A 22,110-nucleotide genomic window follows, 5' to 3' on the forward strand; every position below is an offset into this window, starting at 1 on the left:
ATTAGATTTGGCCAGTCTTTTGAGTTATTTGTTAGTTTTGACCCTTGTCATCCAATGTATTCCTTCTAGCTTTTTATCATACCCTCTGTATTTTCATCCAATATTAGTAAAAGGTCTGAACAGGTCAAGTTCTCACAGGGAGGCTCATGGCTTTCTCCAAGTGATGTTACTTCATGTACTATCTGGGCTACCATCATCAAATCCAGCCAATTTCACTGTTACGCGGAGTATATTTCTCCATTTTGTCTCTAGGGATACCTGTGAGATACACAATAGCTTTGCTCAAGTTTAGGTACACGGTTTCTATATTATCGTCTATCAGTCCCATGAAACAAACAAATTGAGGTTAGTTTGGTGTTACTTATTCAGAGTGAACCTATTCAGGCTTCCAATGAACACTATCCTTTCCACGGATACAGACAATTTTGTGGGGATTAATATCCCAAGCTTTCCTGTGTGTACTTTCCAGAGCCTACCATTCTCTGTTGATGCAAATTAAAATCTTGTTTGACTGTCTTTAGGCTGTAAGTGCCTTGCCCATTCACCCCTACTCCACAAACATTAAGGCTAGCAGTTAAGCAGCCACAGCCTACATTTAGATACTATCCTGGGATATAATTTACCTACAATATTTACAATCCATTTAAAATAGTTAATGTCTTACTGTCTCTTCACCTACTTAGGATTTAAATAATTGCTCTTCCTCATCGTATATATTCCTTGATAAAAAGACAAAAGCAAAGCAGCATTGTAAAGTTCTGCTTTCTTTTTGCCATTTGCTAACATTACTCCAATCTGCTCCTAAAAATGGGTTTAAGAAAAAGAAAATAAGTCCTCAACAAATGGTGCTGGGATAATTGGGTATCTACATATAAAAGAACATATTTGGACTACCTCACATCATATGCAAACTTGAACTCAAAATGGATTTTTTGAGCGAAAACTACAATAGGAGAAATCTCCATGATTTAATAATGATTTCTAGACACAACACCACAAGCACAAAGGAAAAGAAGATAAATTGGACTTCCTCAAAATTAACAGCTTCAGTGCTTCAAATGACACCATCAAGAAAGTAAAAACCTACAACTCAATAATGAGAAGAAAACCCAGGGGCACCTAAGTGGCTCAATCAGTTGAGCGTGGAATTCTTGATCTCGGCTTAAGTCATGATCTCACAGTTCATGAGATTGAGCCCCCACGCAGAGCCCACATGGGATTCTCTCCCTCTCTCACTACCTCTCCCCCACTTGTGCGTGCTCTCTCTCAAAAAAATAAATAAATAAACATTAAAAAAAAAAAAGACAACCCAATTTCAAAATGGGCAGAAGATTTGAAAAGACATTCCTCCAAAAAAGATATGTGAATGGCCAATAAGCACATGAAAAAATGTTCAACATCATTAGTCATTGGGGAAGTGCAAATCAAAGCTACAATCTGAACAAAGTTTCTTTTTGAAGTGATGAAAATGTTCTAAAGTTGACTATGGTGAGGGTTGCACATATCTGTAATTTACTAAAAAAAAAACATTCAATTGCATACTTTAAACGAGTGAATTGTACAGAATATAAATTATATCTCTATAAAGAGAGACAACAATGATGTCATTTCACACAATGACGTCACTTCACACCCGTGAGAATAGCTACAATCAAAAAGACAATAATAAGTATTGGTGAAGATGCAGAAAAATTGGAACCCTCATGTATTGTTGGCTGGAATGCTAAACGGTGCAAATGTTCTAGAAAAGAGTTTCAGCAGTTCCCCAACATGTAAACAGAGTTACCACATGACCCAGCAATTTCACTCCTAGGAATCTATGTAAGAAAAATTTAAAAATCTGTCCACAGAAAAGCTTGTACATGAATGTTCTTAGCAGCACTATTCATCATCGCCAAAGAGTAGATACAACTTAAATGTTCCTCAACAGACGAATGGAAAAACAAAATATGGTACATCAACACAACGGAATATCATTCAACAATAAAAAGGAATGAAGTACCAACATATGCTACAACATGGATGAACCTCAAAAAAAACTACGCTAGATGAAAGAAGCCAGTCACAAATGACCTCATATCATAAGAAATGTCCACAATAAAAGGTTCTAAAATTTGATTTTGCTGATATTTTTACAACTTCACGAATATACTCAAGCACACTGAATTGTATATTTTTTAACAAGTGAATTTTATGATATGTAAAGTTCATTTCAATAAGGCTGTTTAAGAAAGAAAGAAAGAAAAGAAAAGAAAAGAAAAGAAAAGAAAAGAAAAGAAAAGAAAGAAAGAGAAAGAAAGAAGGAAAGAAGAAAGGAAGGAAGGAAGGAAGGAAGGAAGGAAGGAAGGAAACGAGAACAAACTTTCAGAAGATAGAAGAAAGATAAAAGTGAGTATTGGAGCTGAAAGCAAGAAAGGCTGGAAAGGAAGAGGGTTAACAAACAGGATCATGGAGGTTTGAAAGGCGGCCCTCCAGGGGCGCCTGGGTGGCGCAGTCGGTTAAGCGTCCGACTTCAGCCAGGTCACGATCTCGCGGTCAGTGAGTTCGAGCCCCGCGTCAGGCTCTGGGCTGACGGCTCGGAACCTGGAGCCTCTTTCCGATTCTGTGTCTCCTTCTCTCTCTGCCCCTCCCCCGTTCATGCTCTGTCTCTCTCTGTCCCAAAAATAAATAAAAATAAAAAAAAAAAAAAAAAAAAAAACGTTGAAAGGCGGCCCTCCAGAAGCTGAGCAAGAAGGGAACAGCGCCACCACCCAAAATGAGCAGACCTGGCAAGGGGGGACTTGAAAGAGCATCACCCGAGTGCCCAGGACTCACCTGAATGTCTACCGACTCCTGCAGACCAGCTGCCTTGCCAAGGATCCCTGCTGAAGCCACGCCTGAAGTCACTCACTTCTCCTGTTGGTTGGTCACCTACCAGGACTTTGTTTTGTTTGCACCAAGGCCTCACTCCCTGCCTAGCCAGCAGCAGTGATGTCTGGCCATGCTGTAATCTTGCTTAGTCCCTTCAGAATACCCCAGTGGACCCTCCACACCACAGCCAATGCCCCAGCCCATTCAAAGCCCAGTGAAGGGGCCACAGACTTGGAGTTTGTAGGTATTTGGTGAGCAGGTGGGATGGGGAGGCTGAAGGAAACAATCTAAAAGCCCCTGACAAGCTAAAAGTCATTAACGACACACCAATTATAAAAGGTTTTGTAAGATCAAAAGATTTTAAAGAGTGAAAACTGATAGAAACAACAATATCTCAAAGTGAAAAAACAATGAGGTCAAGAGCAAGGGTGGATGCACTGGCCTCCAGGAATACTCTGTATGGTTTAATATTATTTTTCTAATTTACAGATAGGGAAACTGAGGCTCAGAGGGGTTAACTAATGTTTTCAAGTTCCCAGAGCTAGCAAGTGATATAATCTACATCATTCTGACTCCACCGCTCCCACATACGTGTACTGTCTCCTTTTTCTGAAACCCAAATTCCTCCTGAAACCACAGTCATTTTTTTAAATTCCACCTTTAGCTTCCTCATAAAGTTCATTTTCAGTTGTACTATCAGAACAGAAATTTTTAGAAACTACTATCACTCGTGAGTTATGTACTCATTTAAAGTGAATGGATAGATGGGGCGCATGGGTAGCTCAGTCGTTTAAGTGTCTGACTTCAGCTCAGGTCATGATCTTGCAGTCCATGAGTTTGAGCCCCACCTCAGGCTCTGTGCTGACAGCTCAGAGCCTGGGGCCTGCTTCAGAGCCCGTCTCCCTCTCTCTCTCGGCCGCTCCCCTGCTCACACTCTGTCTCTCTCCCTCTCTCAAAAATAAAAACATTAAAAAAATAAAATAAACTTAATGAATAGAGACAATATTTTTCTCTTGGCTTTCTTTTTGCTTTGCTGGAATCCCGAGGTGTGGCTAAGTAAGCCCAGCATTCTCTCCTATTCTAAGATCAAATGGGCATTGCCACTTACATTTCAGCTACGACTCAGTGCTGCCTTGATCATATTCACACTTCCTCTTGTTTCCTTTGTCTTCAGATATTAAAACTATGATCAGGGCAAGGCAAAAGCTCAGGGACAGCTCCGTTCCACTGTTGGTGCTCCCTTGTCACATATGACCCCTGGGAACGACATAAGATCCTGCACTAGTTTAGTGATCTGGTTTTGGAAGAATTGTTCATTATTCCTCACATGTCAAGACCTAAGGGACATCACTCCTGTTTCCTTCTACTTTTACTTTCACCAAATATATTCCACTTGGCCTCAATCTAAGATATTGTACTGTCACCTTACAGCTACCTTCCCACACAAATGTCCTTCAAAGCACATCTGCTTCACTGGAAGAAAGATTCCCCTTCTGTAGCAGTCACTGCTGGTTGCCTATCCAACAGCCACTTACTCCTTCCTTCTTAACAGAACCCTAATTCTATCTATGTGGCCCCCTCCTTAGTGCAAGAAATGGCTCCTGACTGGCCTATGCCAGCAGTCAGCAAACATTTTCTGGAAAGAGTCAGGTAGTAAGTATTTTTTTACTTTGCAGGCTGTAAGATCTCTGTTGCAACCACTCAACTCTGATGTTGTAGGGTGAAAGCAGCCACAGAAAATAGGTAAACAAATGGCATGGCTACGTTCCAATAAAACTTTATTTATAGAAACAGGCATCAGCCCAGATTTGGCCCAAAGGCTGTACTCTGTTGACGCCTGGCTAATTCACCAGGACCAATGTAGTTCCATTTATTTTGCTAGCGATTGGTTTGCACATGGGCATATGATACAACCATGGCCAATACGAGATAAATAAAGATCTGTGAGCAGCTCCTGGGAGTCTTTCTTCCTTAAAAAGACGGTGAAAAAGAGATGATCCCTCTTTTCTGCTGGATATCATCACATTGGGATGTGATGCCTGGAAATATCATAGCAATTTTGAGACCATGGAAATTTGGGAGCCATTTTGATCTGAGGCACATCCTGTGGTTCCCTTAATTGTAAACAGAGAATCGTAACACATAACTATGAAACCTGAATTATGTAAAGTAAATCCAGTGCTTAGCAGGATGGATGTAGAGCAAGCATCTAGTTAATGAGAGCTACTACTGCTAGTTTTACTCTATATTTATGTGCCCATAAAAATGCTATGTAAAAGGTAGGTGTTCAATAAAAATTCTGAAGAAATATGTACTTGGAAGTCCATACTTGGATATTTTTCTCTCTAGAGCAAGGCTAGACTCGTTCTGTTCCAATCTGCTCTGACAGGGACTCTCCTGTGATAAACAGCACATTCATGTGGCTTCTTTTTAGGATTCAGCCTGTGATCCTTAGCCGAAGGGAGCTGGGTGCTGGCTTCCTTGGCATGACACTCTAAGCAGCCACAGGGAAGTCCTAAAATTCCACACTTCCTATAAGCAAAAATAATAACCATGGAAGTGATTTATCTGAGTAGCTGGGTTCATGGTAAGATTGGTCAGTAAGATTAAACATATTAGTTGAGAGTGGCATAGTTCAGGGGCGCCTGGGTGGCTCAGTCGGTTAAGTGTCCAACTCTTGACAGTGGCTCAGGTCGCGATCTTGCGGTGAGGAGATCGAGCCCTGTATCAGGCTCCATGCTCAGCACGGAGCCTGCTTGGATTCTCTCTCTCCCTCTCTCTCTCTGCCCTTCCCTCCACTTGTGCTCTCTCTCAATCTCTCTCAAAATAAATAAATAAACATTAAAGAAAAAGAGAAAAAAGAGGATGGCCTCATTCATCCGCAGTCCTCTTCTGCACTAGGTAACAGCCAGGCCGTTTTACTTTTGAAGACACTAAGGCAGAGACAGATGAAATGCCCTTGTCATTATCATTAAGAGGAAACAAAACAAAACCAATTAAATTAAATTAAATTAAATTTTAAAACAGGGCCCAAACTAGCTAGTCTAAGGATCTAAAGAATTCTGTCTTGAACAGATGGGAGGACCAACCAACTGCAGCTTTAATAAAAGCAGATACTGGGGGCGCCTGGGTGGCTCAGTCGGTTGGACAGCCGACTTCGGCTCAGGTCATGATCTCGCGGTCCGTGAGTTCAAGCCCCGCGTCGGGCTCTGTGCTGACAGCTCAGAGCCTGGAGCCTGTTTCAGATTCTGTGTCTCCCTCTCTCTGACCCTCCCTCGTTCATGCTCTGTCTCTCTCTGTCTCAAAAATAAATAAAACGTTAAAAAAAAATTAAAAAAAAAATAAAAGCAGATACTGTAAAATTCTAACTCCTTTTTCAAAAGACCTTCTGGACCCCTTTATGTCCTAAGTGAGGCTTCCTCAACCTCCCAGATAAAAAGTTATATCCACTGGCCCCTTGCTGCTCACAGCGTAATCCAAAGACCAGCAGCATCGTCATCTCCTGGGAGCTTTGTTGCAGCATCTCGGGTCCCACCCCAGACCTACTGAATCAGAATCCACATTGTAAGGGCGCCTGGGTGGCTCAGTCAGTTAGGCGTCCGACTTTAGCTGATCATGACCTCACCATTCGTGAGATGGAGCCCCGTGTCAGGCTCTGTGCTGACAGCTCAGAGCCTGGAGCCTGCGTCGGATTCTGTGTCTCCCTCTCTCTCTGCCCCTCCTCCGCTCATGCTCTGTCTCTCTCTCTCAAAAATAATAAACATTAAAAAAAACCCACATTGTATCAGGATCCCCAAGTAATTTGTATGTATGTTAATGTTCACTGCTTTTTTTTATGCTCAGCTATGTAAAAATATTAAGACATTCACGGCGTGGAGAAGTTGAATGTGACTGATATGAACTAAGTAGTATGAATTTATATGAACTAAGTAGTATAAAACACTCCATTTTCAAGTTCATATCCTAATGCTACTGCCTTTATGCTAAATGTTCTGAAGGTAGTCGTGTTGTGATTTCTTTTTCTTTCCTAACAGCATTATATAAGTAGTCATGTTGTGATTTCTTTTTCTTTCCTAACAGCATTATATAATTATCCTCCATGTTTACCTTACAGGCAAAAATGTGGAAAAAAGAAACCGAAACCTTACCTATAGCTGGAAAAAATAATATTTGAAAGGTGAAAAACTCGAATAATTATTTGTGCCATCTCTAAGGCAGACAATTGCTTTACACTACAGTGGTTAAATAGTTAATGGCGTGTTGGGCAGACCACTGTTGGGGAGAAAAAAAAACAGATCAGCAAAGACCTCTAGAAATCTTTGTCAGATTTTTAAAGAGTTCAATTATTATACTCTCAAAAATATCTAGGTTTTCAAATGTCTTTTTGGTAGTGGACTCCCTCTTCTCAAAAACATCGTATTAGTAATTCCCAACATACAAAAGCTCTGTGAGGAGGGAGGCAGGAAAGGATTGGAACCCATGGGCCTTTATTTCAGCAGACCTCTTGCCCTTTGCTGTCTGTTGAAATCAACCTAACGTTTAAGATCTCATATAAATGAGCTTTTGCTTCATTTTGCACACGTATACTTGCTCATGTAATGTTACAAAACTTCTAGGCACTAAGCGTTACTATGCCCTTTTTTAGAGTTAGGAAAACCAAGGCTCAGAGAAGTTAAAAACTCATCCAGGGTCAATAGTGATTAAACAAAGGATTGAATCAAGGATTTCCTGACTCCAAATTCTAGGCTCTCCACTGCCAAGCATTAGTGTTATTTCTAATGCTTTCCATGGTTCCTCCTGGTCGAGATTGCTCTTTCACCCTTTGGTACGCTCAGAGCATTTTTTTCCCACAGCATATATCACATCCTGCCTCACACTACAGATTTTTCTTCCCGATGAATCACATGCTTCTGGAGAGCAGACACTATTCTGCTCATCACTAATGACCTAGCAATAATTTATAAATAGCAAACCGTTTTCTGGGGATTGTCTTTGAAGGAGGAGAATTACACACAGAAGCAGACCCCTGAAAACGCAAAGGGCTCACCAAGCTGCTTTTGCTTCAGCTAAGCCACATTTATCACTGCCATGACCATCTGGCCCATGGGGTCATGTGACCAATTCTCACCTACAGAATCTGAGTGAAAGAAAAGTAAGTCCATTCCAAGCTAAAGAGTTCCCAGCCCGCTTCCCCAAGTTCTCTCTTTTTCCTGCCTTCTGGCTAGATACAGAGGATCCAGTGAAGCTGCTTAGGCCCAAAAAAGATGTGGAGACACGTGATGGAAGTATAATTGAGTGACTATGGGAACTGTGAGAAGAGCAAGTAATAAATCTATTGTGGTTAGTCACTGAGATGGGAATTGTTTGTTACAGCAACTGGCCCTCCCTGACAGATACACTCCCACTTATCCAGTGTCCACCATTTAGCTCTTTGAGTTAACAACCACTCTTTCACGATATAAATGTTTCCAAACAAATTAGGGTTACAAGGTATTCTTACTTTAGTGTGTAAGGGGAAAAAATGTAAACTTTAGAATAAGGAGGAGATTACTGAATATCTTGTAATGGAGTGCTAGAGTCCCTGAAAATTATGTGATTCCATTAGGGCTCTGCACTGGCTTTGGACTATTTTACAAATCTTTAAATCGTAGATAGCTCATAGCAATACAAATAATTCTTCTCTAGGGAAAATACTGGAAAAAGTTGGCCTGCATCCCTTTTTTTTTTTCCTTTTTAGAGAAAGACAGCACAAGCCAGGGAGGGGCAGAGGGAGAGAGAGGGAGAGAGAAAGAGAGATTGAGAGAGAGAGAGAGAGATTGAGAGAGAGAGATTGAGAGAGAGAGAGAGAGAGAGATTGAGAGAGAGAGAGAGAGAGAGAGAGAGAGAACCCCAAGCAGGCTCCACACAGAGAGCAGAGCTCAATGTGGGGCTTGATCCCACAATTGCAAGATCATGCCCTGAGTCGAAATCAAAAGCCAGCCACCTAACCGACTGAGCCACCCAGGCACCCGGCCCTGTATCCATTTCTAAATTCATTTTAACAGACCTTGAGTCCATGTAAATTTGTGACTCTTTGATCTGTGCTTTGAACTGGTTGAGGCATCTGCCTGGTTCCTTTATTAATTAATGAGATTTTAAAAATCTTTGATATTTTCATTTTATATCTCAATGAGAATCATGATTAATCCTAATTTTAAAATGTATCTTTTAACAACTATGAATTATTGATGGTCCTTCAAAAAGTCTTAAAACCAAGGTCTTAGAGAAACAGTGTTTGATACAGTGGAAGGGATTAAGTGACTGAAGCCACTCTGAATCCCAGGGAGGTCCTACGGCGCCATCACCTGAGCTCAGAGGAAGACTGCAAAGTGAGGATGATGACATGGTGACCAGGGAGACGGACCAGGAAAAGCCCACAAGAGTCCTCTGAAAACAAACTCCCGTGCATCATAGTTTTCCCATGGCTTGCCCCCACCCCTTTTCTATTAGTGGGTTAAGTCAATAAGTCGTCTCTGTGGTTTCAATAGCTGAGCCCTGAGTAGTAAGGTCTACTTGGCAATAACTCTTCACCTTAACACTCTGTGAGTGGCCTCCCCTACCTATCTGCTTCCCTGCCTGTGGCAGGGCTCAAAAGCCCAAGGTCTTGGGGCGCCTGGGTGGCGCAGTCGGTTAAGCGGCCGACTTCAGCCAGGTCACGATCTCGCGGTCCGTGAGTTCGAGCCCCGCGTCAGGCTCTGGGCTGATGGCTCGGAGCCTGGAGCCTGTTTCCGATTCTGTCTCCCTCTCTCTCTGCCCCTCCCCTGTTCATGCTCTGTCTCTCTCTGTCCCAAAAATAAATAAAAAACGTTGAAAATTAAAAAAAAAAAAAAAAAAAAAAAAAAAAGCCCAAGGTCTTGGTCCTGCAGGATGTGCAATACTTTATCAGGCTTGTGATAAACAAACCCAGGTAGTCATTCACCGGGTGCCTATGGCTGATCTCACATCAGACCTTATGCAGTTGGAAGTCAGCAACATTACTTTGGGTATTTATCCCCAAGGATCCATCAAATCCATCCTGCTCTGAACAGCTGTTGTCTTCTTTCAAAAGAAGCAGCTTAAAAATCAAATCCCATTATTTCAGAAATATTTCAGCCCTGCAGGAGAACTTAGAGATGGAAGATGTAAATCAAAATCCCCTCCACTGTGAGCACTCCTTCATTTTAAATTCCTTCCCTGGGTCTTGATAATCTGTATGTTTGTGAAGTTTACTTTAAAGATTCTCCACATGAATTGAAACTGGGACCCCTTGTTGACCATATATCTATATTTTGTGCCAGGTTCTGTGAAAGAATCTTTTTTGTCCAACAGAAAAGCAGAATAGTTCTGAGTTGGAAAGGCAGCACCCTGTGGTTATTAATTCTCAAACGCCAAAATGAAATGAACAAGTTCACCAGCTGATTTCAACCTCCCCTGACCACTAAGCTTGGCTTTGAGGCTTTAGCATCTTTCTTTTATGGTCTCGGTTGGAGACAGGGAAAAACTACCAAATTGCTCTATTTTCTGAAATGCAAAAGTTAAATGCATTCTTTTGCTGATCCAGAGGAAGTAAAACAAATAATGTCTGAGAGACTCCAAATAGTTCGATTCTTAATACGGCGCAGCAATAGCATTTGATGAAGTAATTCAACTTAATTTAGCAGCATGTAACTGCAAATCAGGAAATAAGGACACTGTTTCCACCACTTTCTCAATTTTGGTTTAGCACAATTGGAAGCTTTTTAACATCACCTTTGTTTACTTCCTCTGTGTTTTTCGAAGAGGGCAATTTATACTTAATTTCTTCCTTTCTGAAAATTTTCCCAATTCTCTCAGTATTTCTTCTTGTTTAATTCTCAGGAGAGCCTACTAGGATTCTGATTCTGATTACAAAGGATTCAGTTCACAGCACTCTCCTCAGAGGTAACGTGCCTTATTAATGTTTTTATTAACTGTAGCTGATGAAGAGATTATCTTCTGGCTTAGTTCCAAGACTCCATCTCTAGCTCTCCAAAGGAAAAGTGACTGCTGAGTTTTCACGTAAGAAATTCATTCCTAATGAAAGAAATGTGATTTTTTTTCTCCTAATTCTCCAATTCAATGAAATTTAATTACAAAAATTCAGATAAGGGCTTCAGCTTCTGTAAAGCATTAAGTCTATTTATTATCTCATACAGATCATTGAATAAATAAAGATGAGTAATTTGGAGCTGAGATATTTGAGTGTAGGTTTCCAGAAGGATCTCCATAATCAACAGTCCAAATTTATTTTTAGGGAAACTTTGATACAAGAACCCAATATCTAGGACCTCATACAGGGCATTAAAGACATGAAAAGAGAACATTTTTTTCAAAGAAGTACCCTAAAGCATTTAAAATAATATTATTATAATTATAATTTTCCTGCAGCCAGAAGCAAGATACAAAAAGACAACCAGGGGGTACCTGGGTAGCTGAGTGGGTTAAGCATCCAACTCTTGATTTCAGCTCAGGTCATGACCTCACAGTTTGTGAGATCGAGACTGGCATCCAGCTCTGTGCTGACAGCACAGAGCCTGCTTAGGACTCTCTCTCTCTCTCTCTCTCTCTCTCTCTCTCTCTTTCCCCTTATCCCATTCATGTGCTTTCTCCCTCTCTTCTAAAATAAACTGAAAAAAAAAAAAAAAGACAATCAGATTCTCTGACTTGGGGAAGCTATGATCCAGTAGCCAAGAGAATCAGGTTCAATTAATTTCTCACTTTCATCTAGCTGATACTATGACTGTTTACATTCTTTGGTAGAAGCAATCAAAGGCCTTACCTCCATCAAGCCACCTAATTCACTATTTGGAAATTTTCTAAATGATAGATCACTGTGGGAATGCAGTCTTCTGATTCTATGTGATTCAGATGCTAAGACAATGAGGTAACTGGCCCAATGTTTCCAAGGTCTGATCAGTTCTACAGTATAGAATCACTCAAAGTTCATTCTGAAAATATATTCTAAAATGTTAAATTACTCACCAAAAAAAAAAAGAAAGAAAGAAATGGTAGTTATGTGATATGATGGAGGTGTTAGCTAACAGTATGTTGGTAATCATTTTGCAATACATAAGTATATCAATACAACACATTATACACCTTAAACTTACACAATGCTATATGTCAATGATATCTCACTAAAGCTAGAGAAGTAAAATAAAATGTTAGATTATGTTCCAGAAAACCTGGCCTTCAAAATGCTATCTATGCTCTCTATGGGACCCAAAGGCATGCTATATTTAGTTCATTGCTAAAGGCTTTGTAAATAGATGTAAAAACTACTGTGGCGTAAGTAGAGAGAACAAGAAAAAAGTTAATATCAGATGAAGCTCTACCTGCCATGTGATATCTAAGCTTAATGTCAGTTTTAAGCATTATGGAAAGCCCTCAGTACCTGATCAGTTACCATTTATTCCATGAATCGAGCTAATGCTTTTTCCATTAATTGAGCTGAATTCCATTTTATTTTTTTAAGTGTATTTATTTAGTTTGAGAGGGAGAGAGGGAGAGAGATTATGAGTGGGAGAGGGGCAGAGAGAGAGAGAGAGAGAGAGAGAGAGAGAGAGAGAGAGGGAGGGAGGGAGGGAGAATCCCAAGCAGGCTCCACACTGTCACCACAGAGCCCGATGAGGGGCTCGGTCTCACAAACCATGAGATCATGACCTGAGTCGAAATCAAGAGTCGGACACTTAATCAACTGAGCCACCCAGGTGACCTGAGCTGATCCATTTTAAAACCACACCTCAGCCCCATATTGCTACTCAGGATAGTTACATATGGGACTACTGTTTAACTGGCCGAGTGCAATAAAGCATGCCCACCCCTCCTCCCAATTGTGCTGGAAAGTTTCAGGCCCAGAATGGTTACCAGCTGGAAGAGCTTTTAAGCAACCCCTTTTAAGCAACCAACAGTACTCAATGCCAAGTGCTAGATGTTGTGAGGCTCTCCAAAAATAATAAGCAAAACGAGACAGTGCAGTGTATAGAAACTGAGCAATACTGACAATAAATGTTGGAGGAGTTTCAGAAAGGAGGGCTCATCATGACTTAGGGTTGCCAGGAAGGCTTCTGCAAGAGCTGCATACAGACAAATGCATGTCTGCAGAAATGCATGTTCTGGTGACAGTGACTACAGCCTGATGAAGGCAGAGGTCAGGAAAAGTGAAGTGGAAAATAGACCCCAGACAGCTCATGGAGGTCCTTGAATATACCGGTGGTATATAAAAGAGACAAATACATGTTAAGAAATGCCTCCGATCCACAAACTGTTGAGTCTCCAAGTTACCTGATCTAAATCTCTGAGTCCTTGTTTTAACATTTACTCCCTCCTTCACTTTCGCCGTGTTGTATTTTTGCTTTGCACCACTAATCCTTTGAATTTCAAAAATAGCTTTGGCTTCCTGAGGCCAGCTTGAGAGGCTGGCAGTTCTTTGAGATCACACAGAACTTACTACTATATTACCGGAAAGACTCAGCTGGTGCAAAGATTTTTATTTTAGCCACCAAGACTGATTTCCCTTCCGCAACACAGAAATATGCCCAGAGAGGCTTTATGTCTAAGGGAGTTAGCTGCTCTGGACATACAAAATTGCACACACAGGTAGTCGCCGCTGCCTCTGTGCTAGAGAGACAGTCTCTACTAACTCTATTTTATGGGTTTCCCTTGCTCATTTTCTCAAAAGAAAACTTAAGAAGAGGAGAAGGGAACGTGCAGTGTCCCACAGCTGACTTGCACAAACCGAACTGTGAATGTGCATAAGTGTGTATGTGCGTGTGTTAACAATATGAGCTCTGCCTAGAACTCTTGGAATTAATGAACTCCTGAAGCCTCAGTTCAGTCTGAGATCATTGGTGCAAAAACAGCCTTGAAAAATCATTGTCTTAAAAAAAAATTAGCACAATCCACAAAATTATCCCTGCCATCAATCTTTCCCCCTTTCCAAACAGCTTAACATTTCCTGTGTTAAAGGAACACAAAAGCTTGACTGTAGTCAATACACATAACTGCTCTTCAGAAGTGTCATGAACATCAAAATGAAAGAAAGAGACAAGAGTACATTAAATTGTTTTTAGGCCAGCATCTGATTTTCCGTTGGCTTGGCCAGCTCACCTTTCTACTTGGTTCATACGAATTTCTATTTTGTGGTCCTTGGCAGACATTTGTGAGCACAGTTGGAAAGGGTCAGCGGGAAGGATGTCTATTCGTTTTTATGAATTTAACCTATTTATAACCTTCCTCGTGCTAAAAAGAGGATTTAAGGCTTCTGACAAAAACACCTACAATACAAAGGGATAAAAATAAGTAAATGGAAACTTCAGGAAATAAGTGTTTTTAAAACCTACGGAAATCATGAGTTTGTTGAATCTTTCACCATAGGTGTGTGGACAGATTTTTCTCCCCTAGAATCCCCAACTAGTACTAATCTGCAAGTAATCAACAGTTCAAATGGAAAGATCTATGAAGAAATAATATCTTGGCCTTGGAAGATGTCCTCCTCTGCAGACCTAATTTCTCTTAGGGGCTCATCCTCGTGAGGCAGAGAGAGGGAGGGATCACAATATCTATTTTAAACTTGGGCACCAGGGTGCCTTGCCTATGTTAAAAGGGAGGTCCCAAGTCTTCCATTCCTTCTGTCTAGGAAAAATAAAACAATTCAGTCCTTCCCAAAGTAAGGGCGAATGGCATGACCCTCAAATCCAGAAACCCTGGCTACCAACTCGGGACACAAAGAAACCCCAGGCAACTGGCACGTGCCCACCAAGGAAACTCATATCGGAAGATGCTCAGTCTTCCCAGATGCAGGTGTCTGGGGACAAACGTCTCCAGTGCAGATTTAGGAGTCTGTAATGTGACCAAGGGCTTTCTGGGGAAAATTAAAACATAGGTATTGAATTTAAGTTTGATCTCTCTGTCACCGTATAAAGCTGGCTGGTTTTTTTTTTCCGTAAGACACGCTAATACAATACACAAAAGATCACTAAAAGCACTGTAAATCTCTACCAATGGGGATTCTATTCATAGAATATACAAACACTTCTTAAAATCCCCTTTCTCCATTCTCCTGTATGAACAGAAGCCGCCTTACCCCAAGGGAACAACAAGCAGTCGATCAGTATGGGGCAGTTGTCCTCTTGAGTAAGACCCAGGCTTCAGTGTGTTGTACAGCTCTCTAGGTAATTCCAATGTGCAGCCAAGATCCAGAGCCACTGGTCTGGAGGCTTTAGCCAATCTGCCATTCACTTTGCGCTGGTTACATTGGATTAAAGTTTCGTTCCTCCCTCCCCTTCCATACACATACTTACTTATGTTGGCCCTGGCAGCTTCCTGAGCAACATTTTATTTTATTTTATTTTTTTCCTGAGCAACCTTTTAATCCACAGTTTAACATTTTATACATCAAAATACATAGATGTTTGAAATCTCACAGTTCCCACTACTTGTGTGGAGCATTTTCCCTTGCTGCCATAGCCCATGTTGCACTATATGAGGGGCAGAGCGAGAGCAAGAGAGAGAGAGAGAGAGAGAGAGAGAGAAAGACAGACAGAGAATTCTAAGTAGACTCCAAGTTGTCAGTGCAGAGCCGAATGTGGGGCTCACACTCACGGAACCTAAGATCATGACCCAAGCCCCAATCAAGAGTCAGACGCTTAACTGAGCCACTTGCGTGCCCCAAGTGCTGTTTCTATAGGGCCTAACCCCCACACCTTTGCCCGCAATTCATTCTACCTTCCCACCAATTCAAAACACATTTGTCCTGTATTCCTCTCTCTTTTATCTTAGAATCATCCTACATCACCTGCTAATGAACCTGATAAATTAATAATAAAATGTAAATGATAATATCCTAATGAGGTACTCTGCCCAGACAGATCTGCATTTTTTTCTAAGGCCTTCTCAAGATACATAATCTCAATCCCAGGTAAGGCTCTAGTACTGAAAAGTAGGCATCATGTAGGGGCGCCTGGGTGGCTCAGTCGGTTGAGCGTCCGACTTCGGCTCAGGTCATGATCTCACGGTTTGTGAGTTCAAGCCCCGCATCGGGCTCTGTGCTGACAGCTCAGGGCCTGGAGCCTGCTTCGGATTCTCTGTCTCCCTCTCTCTCTCTGCCCCTAACCCACTCGCATTCTGTCTCTGTCTCTCTCAAAAACAAATAAACATTAAAAAAAAAATTAAAAAAAAAAAAAAAGAAAAGTAGGCATCATGTTAAGGCAGAAAGGGTGATATAAATTAGGAGATCAGGCAAAGCTCCCTTGAAGTCACATTTCCCAGATGGCTGCTACTCAAAGCAGCCCCTGGTTGTAAGTGATGATTTAGTCCTGCATTGTGGAATTGCTCAGCCACTGACCTCACATCTATGGGACCACTCTCTGGACCCATGCTAAGTTCCCTCTTCATATGTTAGCCTCTCGGTATTCCCACAGCACATAGCACATGTGTAGTAGGTACTCACCGAATGTCTGACAAAAAAATAGATACATGAGAGCCCTTCATTCTTCTGCTTTCCACAAACATCCCTAGGTTATTAACTGAATATTTATCATGATTTTTTTTTAATTTTTTTTAACGTTTTATTTATTTTTGAGACAGAGAGAGACACAGCATGAACGAGGGAGGGGCAGAGAGAGAGGGAGACACAGAATCGGAAGCAGGCTCCAGGCTCTGGGCCATCAGCCCAGAGCCCGACGAGGGGCTCAAACTCATGGACCGTGAGATCGTGACCTGAGCCGAAGTCAGACGCCCAACCGACTGAGCCACCCAGGCGCCCCTATGATTTTTAAAGACCTCTAGGGGAAAATATTCCACTTCCTAAATCAAAAGCCCGTTCCAATGCTAGAGGTAGGCTTTGAAATGAAAGGGAAGGTAGCTATAATACTCCTGCACTTAACTACTTGATGGTTTTGAAAGCACGGTCCATCCAGAACATCAACCAAACTGAAGTGGCCAAAATGGTCTCCTGAGGAAGAAAATGCAACAACGCCACCCTCAGGCTCTCATCCAGAACTTATGAATTCGAAACATATTGAAAATGAAGGTATTATTTTAACAAGATTGGTCATGGGATTCTTAGAGGATAGAAGAGACATGGATAGTATCAGCTACAAGGAAGTGAACAGAAAAACACATGAACCCTGGCTGATAGACCTGGTGACTGACACTCACCTCCACCCATTCCACCAGCCACGTGACCACACTCCCCTTGCAACGACCATTTAGAAATGGGCATGTGACCTAACCCCAGCCAATTGGAGGCAAGAATTCTACTGGGGGATTCTTGGAAAGCTTCCTGTCTCTGAAGAAAGAAATACGGTGAAAAGATAGCCTCCTGGTTTCCCTGGACAGTGTCTTTTCCCGGTGTGACACGTGAAGCTGTTGCAGCCATACCAACAGCTGTTAGGAGGCCAGTCCAGGGGCAAAGTCAGCACACCAAGCAGGACAGTGCAGCAAGGTGGGCAAATTTGGGTCACTGATGACAGCAGAGCTACTGAGTCAACTGACCCAAGAGCTCTGTGTCTGGACTTCTTGTTTTGGAGAAAATACATTTCTTTTTTCTTTAAACCAATTTAAGTTACGGTCCCTGCTACCAATAGCTAAAGGCATCCTGGCAGATACAGAATGCAAAAAGGAAAGAATCCCCAGGTACTAATTGCACTGGAAATGTTTAAACATTATAATGGATATGTCAGGGCACCTGGCTGGCTCAGGTGGTTAAGCGACTGATTCTTGGTTTCGGCTCAGGTCATGACCTCACAGTTCGTGGGATGGAGCCCCAAGTCGGGCTCTTCACTGACAGTGTGGAACCTGCTTAGTATTCTCTCTCTCTCCCTCTTTCTCCTCCTCCCCCGCTCATTCTCTCTCTTTATCTCTCTCACTTCTCTCTCAAAATAAAGAAGTAAACTTTTTAAATAAATAAATAAATAAATAAATAAATAAATAAATAAATTAAAAAAATGGATATGCTGACTCAACTTGGATCATATGGATTTTAAATTTTTTTTAATGTTTATTCATTGTTGAGAGAGAGAGACAGAGCACAAGCAGGGGAGGGGCAGAAAGAGAGGGAGATACAGAATCCGAAGCAGGCTGGTCTGGTCCGACTTCAGCTCAGGTTGTGATCTCAGCGTTCATGAGTTCGAGCCCTGCGTCAGGTTCTATGCTGACAGCTCAGAGCCTGGAGCCTGTTTCAGATTCTGTGTCTTCCTCTCTCTCTCTGCCCCTCTCCTACTCATGCTCTGTCTTTCTCTCTCTCTCTCTCAAAAATAAGTAAACATTAAAAAAAAATTTTTTTAAAGCAGAATTGTATGACATACTATAATACATAACAGGATTAGAAGTGGTGTGAGTCATAGTGTCTACTCTGTGCGGGTCCTTGCCAATAAATTTGAAAATGAACTTGTTAGATAAGAGAAGAAATTGTTTCTGCATATGGGGTGCCTGGGTGGCTCAGTCGGTTAAGCGTCCGATTTCGGCTCAGGTCATGATCTCACAGTCCGTGAGTTTGAGCCCTGCATTGGGCTCTGTGCTGACAGCTGGGAGCCTGGAGCCTGCTTCCCATTCTGTGTCTCCCTCTCTCTCTGCCCCTCCCCTGCTTGTACTGTGTGTGTCTCTCTCTCAAAAATAAATAAACATTAAAAAAAAAAAAAGAACTTCCTATATACCAATCAACTGATCCACCTCTGCTATAACAGGGGATTTTCACTCCTAATTCTATCTCAGTGACATACAGTTCATTCCACTCACACCTCCCAACAGCAAGATCAAGAAGCTGAGCAATCCTCCTCCAAAGCTTTAGAGGTGATGTGTATGTGGCAATGCAGAAAACAGAAGTTCCGAGAATTTGAGGCCATGAATCTACTGCTTTGCCTTAGAAAGTCATCTAAGTTTTCTGCTCATGTTATTTCACAGGAAATGAAATTATAATCTATTCAAAGAGTTTGTGTTATTTTTAGCCAATCCCAGCTACCCACTTCAATCTGTTCATTTTTAAAGGTTTATATGGGTTTTAGCATTTGCTTTGGAACACCATTCATATTGTAAAATAGGATGTGATAATCTATAAATAAAATAACCCGCCTGAAAGCAAAAATGAAGAAGGTCAACTAGAATGGTATTATATTAAATAGAATTCTTTTTAAAAGGTCTCAATTTTTGCATTTTTAAAATTTGTTTGATGTTGATTTATTTTTGAGAGAGAGAGAGCGAACGAGCAGAGGAGGGGCAGTGAGACACACACACACACACACACACACACACACACACACACACACACACAGAATCCAAAGCAGGCTCCAGGCTCCAAGCTCTCAGAACAGAGCTGGACACAGGGCTCACACCCATGAACCGCGAGATCATGACCCAAGCCGAGTTGGACACTTAACTACACTTAACTGCCTGAGCCACTCAGGCGCCCCTCAATTTTTGCATATCTAATGATTCATGAAGAAAAAACTATACTAAAGTTTACAAGATTCACACTCTGACTAGAGCTGCCCTGCAGTACTACTTTCTAAAATGATGCTTTCCATGAAACGCTTACTGAAATCTGTGTTAGTTTCATATTTAGTGGCTCAAAACAACACAAATTTATTATCTGAGAGTTCTGCAGGTCAAAAGTTTGAAATAGGTCTTGAGGGCCTAAAACCAAGGTGCCAACATGGTTATAGTCTAGAGGTTCAAGGGGAGAATTCATCTCCTTGTCTTTCTGAGCTTCTGGAGGCTGCTGGCATCCCTTGGCTCATGACCACATCACTCTTACCTCTGCCTCTCTCATCACATCTCTTTGTCTGCCTCTGACTCTCCTACCTCCCCCTTATAAAGGCATTTGTGATTATACTGGGCCTCCTCAGATGATCCAGAATAACCTCCCCATCTCAAGATCCTTAACTTAATCATCGGCAAAGTCCTTTTGGCCATGTAAGGTAACAAATTCACAAGCGCCAGAGATCAGGACATAGACATCTTTAGGGAGCCACTATTCTACCTACCACAAAAGTCCATCACAGAAGGTTTTCCAAATCCAAATAGAGGTTTTCCTCTGTTTCATCTGACCTGAGTATACTTAGAAAACTGTATGAATTAATGTTGACCAGAAGCTGTACTGGTTATAAGTGACTAGGAGATACTCCTGTCACTCCAAGAAAAAGCTGATGAGCAAATAAAAGTTTAGTCCCAGACACTACTCAAACACAGTCTTCCCACGGTGGAAAGAAAAAAAACAAAACAAAACAAAACAAAACAGCTTGGAAGATGTGTTCCTTGTTTGGGTTCCCAGGAAACTCAGTCCTAAAAACATGTGGATACAATGAATTTATCGGGAAAGCAAGTGACAATAAAAGGTAAGAGACATCTAGGGAAATGGTAAATTATTATTTTTAACAGAAAAACCTGATATATTAAAAAAAAATTCCCTGTGGGAATCACTTTTAAAACCGTAAAAATCACTAAACTGGTATCACTAATTTAAGAAAACTTAGCTGTGCATCAGGCTGAAATAAGGAGGCAGGACAGGAGGACAATAGGGCCCCCTTCAGTATTTCTGCTTTGCCCTGTTATAACCTACTTTTACTATAGAACTCACCCTCCCCACATTGAAACCTTTATGAAATGAGTTCCGTTCTAATCCAAAAAAGGCACTATTCTTGTTTTTCTCTGTGTCCCCAGTGCCATGCAAAGTACCAGGAACAGAGTAGATGCTCAGTCAGGTTTGTTGGATGAACTAATTAACCAAATGGAAAGGACAGTTCATCAAAGAAAAGCATTCCTCTTTTGCCTGCAAACCTTCAAAACTTTACAAGTCCAATTTGAGCTTTAAAAAAAGACAGAGAGAGCTTATTTTAAACTGCACACCCATGCAATAAACTGACACAGCGATTTCCCAGCTCTACACGCATTTTAGTGCACTCACCCTTTCTCACCACCAATCTAAAAAAGAGAGTTTTCATGGGAGGGGAGAACGATCTTTAAGAAATTATATGCATGGGCATCTGGGTGGCTCCATCGGTTAAGCACCCAGCTCTTGATTTTGGCTGAGGTCATGATCTCACGGTTCGTAAGATTGAGCCCTACATCGAATCCCTGCTTGGGATTCTTGCTCTCCCTCTTTCTCGGCACCCCCCCCCTCCAAAATAAATAAATATTTAAATTTTTTATTTTTTTATGTTTTTATTTTTGAAAGAGAGAGACAGAGCACAAGCAGGGAAGGGGCAGAGAGAGAGAGAGGGAGACAAAGAATCCAAAGCAGGCTCCAGGCTCTGAGCTGTTGACACAGAGCCCGATGCAGGGCTTGAACCCACGAACCGTGAGATCATGACCTGAACCTAAGATGGATGCCCAACTGACTGAGCCACCCAGGCGCCCCAGTAAATAAATATTTAAAAAAGAAATCATATGCAATAGGATTCTAAATTGGACATTTCAACTGAGGCACCAAGATACACTAGTATGATATTCCTGAGCAAAGCTCCAGGCCAACATCCACACTTTCAATGAAATCGCCAAACACCGGTTCTGTGACTTTTCAACGTAACCTCGGCTACACTGAAGGTTACAAACGGGGCTGGCTGTTAAAGACCAAGAAAATTTTAGAGAGGGTTCTTCTTTCGAGAAGAGGTCACCTTACCTCAAGTCAAGAGAGTAAGGCCTCAAGGAATCACCCAGAGCTTATAGCATCTCTCCAGAAAAAGCCAAGAGGAGACAGACAGGGGAGCTTCCCTGCTGACCGGGAAGACAGTGTCAGCGGGGAGGCAAGCCTGCATTCACAGAGCCTCTCGTTGATAATTTGGGCTGTACCCAAGAGACAGCGACCACACGGGTGTCCAGACGCTGGCTGCTGAACAGAGACTGTCTGACAACGGAATGCAGCCATAAGAATACAGCAAAGTGACAGGCCTGTGAAAAGCTCACACAGAAGTGGGGGAGGAATTTCCGCTAGGCACCAAATTCTACAGGGACAGAAGGTAACCCCACGTATTTGTTTTCTGACTTCAGACCATTCACGCTGCTTGTTCAGCACGCTGGTTACTCACATCCCTCCCCATTTGGAAGTCCTCCCAAAACCTATAGCTGTCTTCCAGCTGGGAAGGAAAGAAATGGAACTCCCTCCAAAAATTAGGTAACTGTGCTCTTAGTGGAGACTGTTTGGAGCCTGGCTATTTAACAGCACTAAATATAAACCTATAAAAAGAAAGTGATAACTTTTTCTGAAATGAACCACCCATAAACATAACC

General features: G+C 41.7%; 1 protein-coding gene across 2 annotated transcripts in view; it reads right to left on the minus strand.

Annotated features, from left to right (window-relative positions):
* The window catches only part of ARMH4 (armadillo like helical domain containing 4), a 126,484-nt gene that overhangs the window by 64,539 nt on the left and 39,835 nt on the right, over window positions 1-22,110 (minus strand). The window lies entirely within an intron of this gene.

This window comes from Panthera leo, chromosome B3 (assembly GCF_018350215.1).
Source record: "Panthera leo isolate Ple1 chromosome B3, P.leo_Ple1_pat1.1, whole genome shotgun sequence".
In the NCBI taxonomy this organism is placed as follows: Eukaryota; Metazoa; Chordata; class Mammalia; order Carnivora; family Felidae; genus Panthera; species Panthera leo.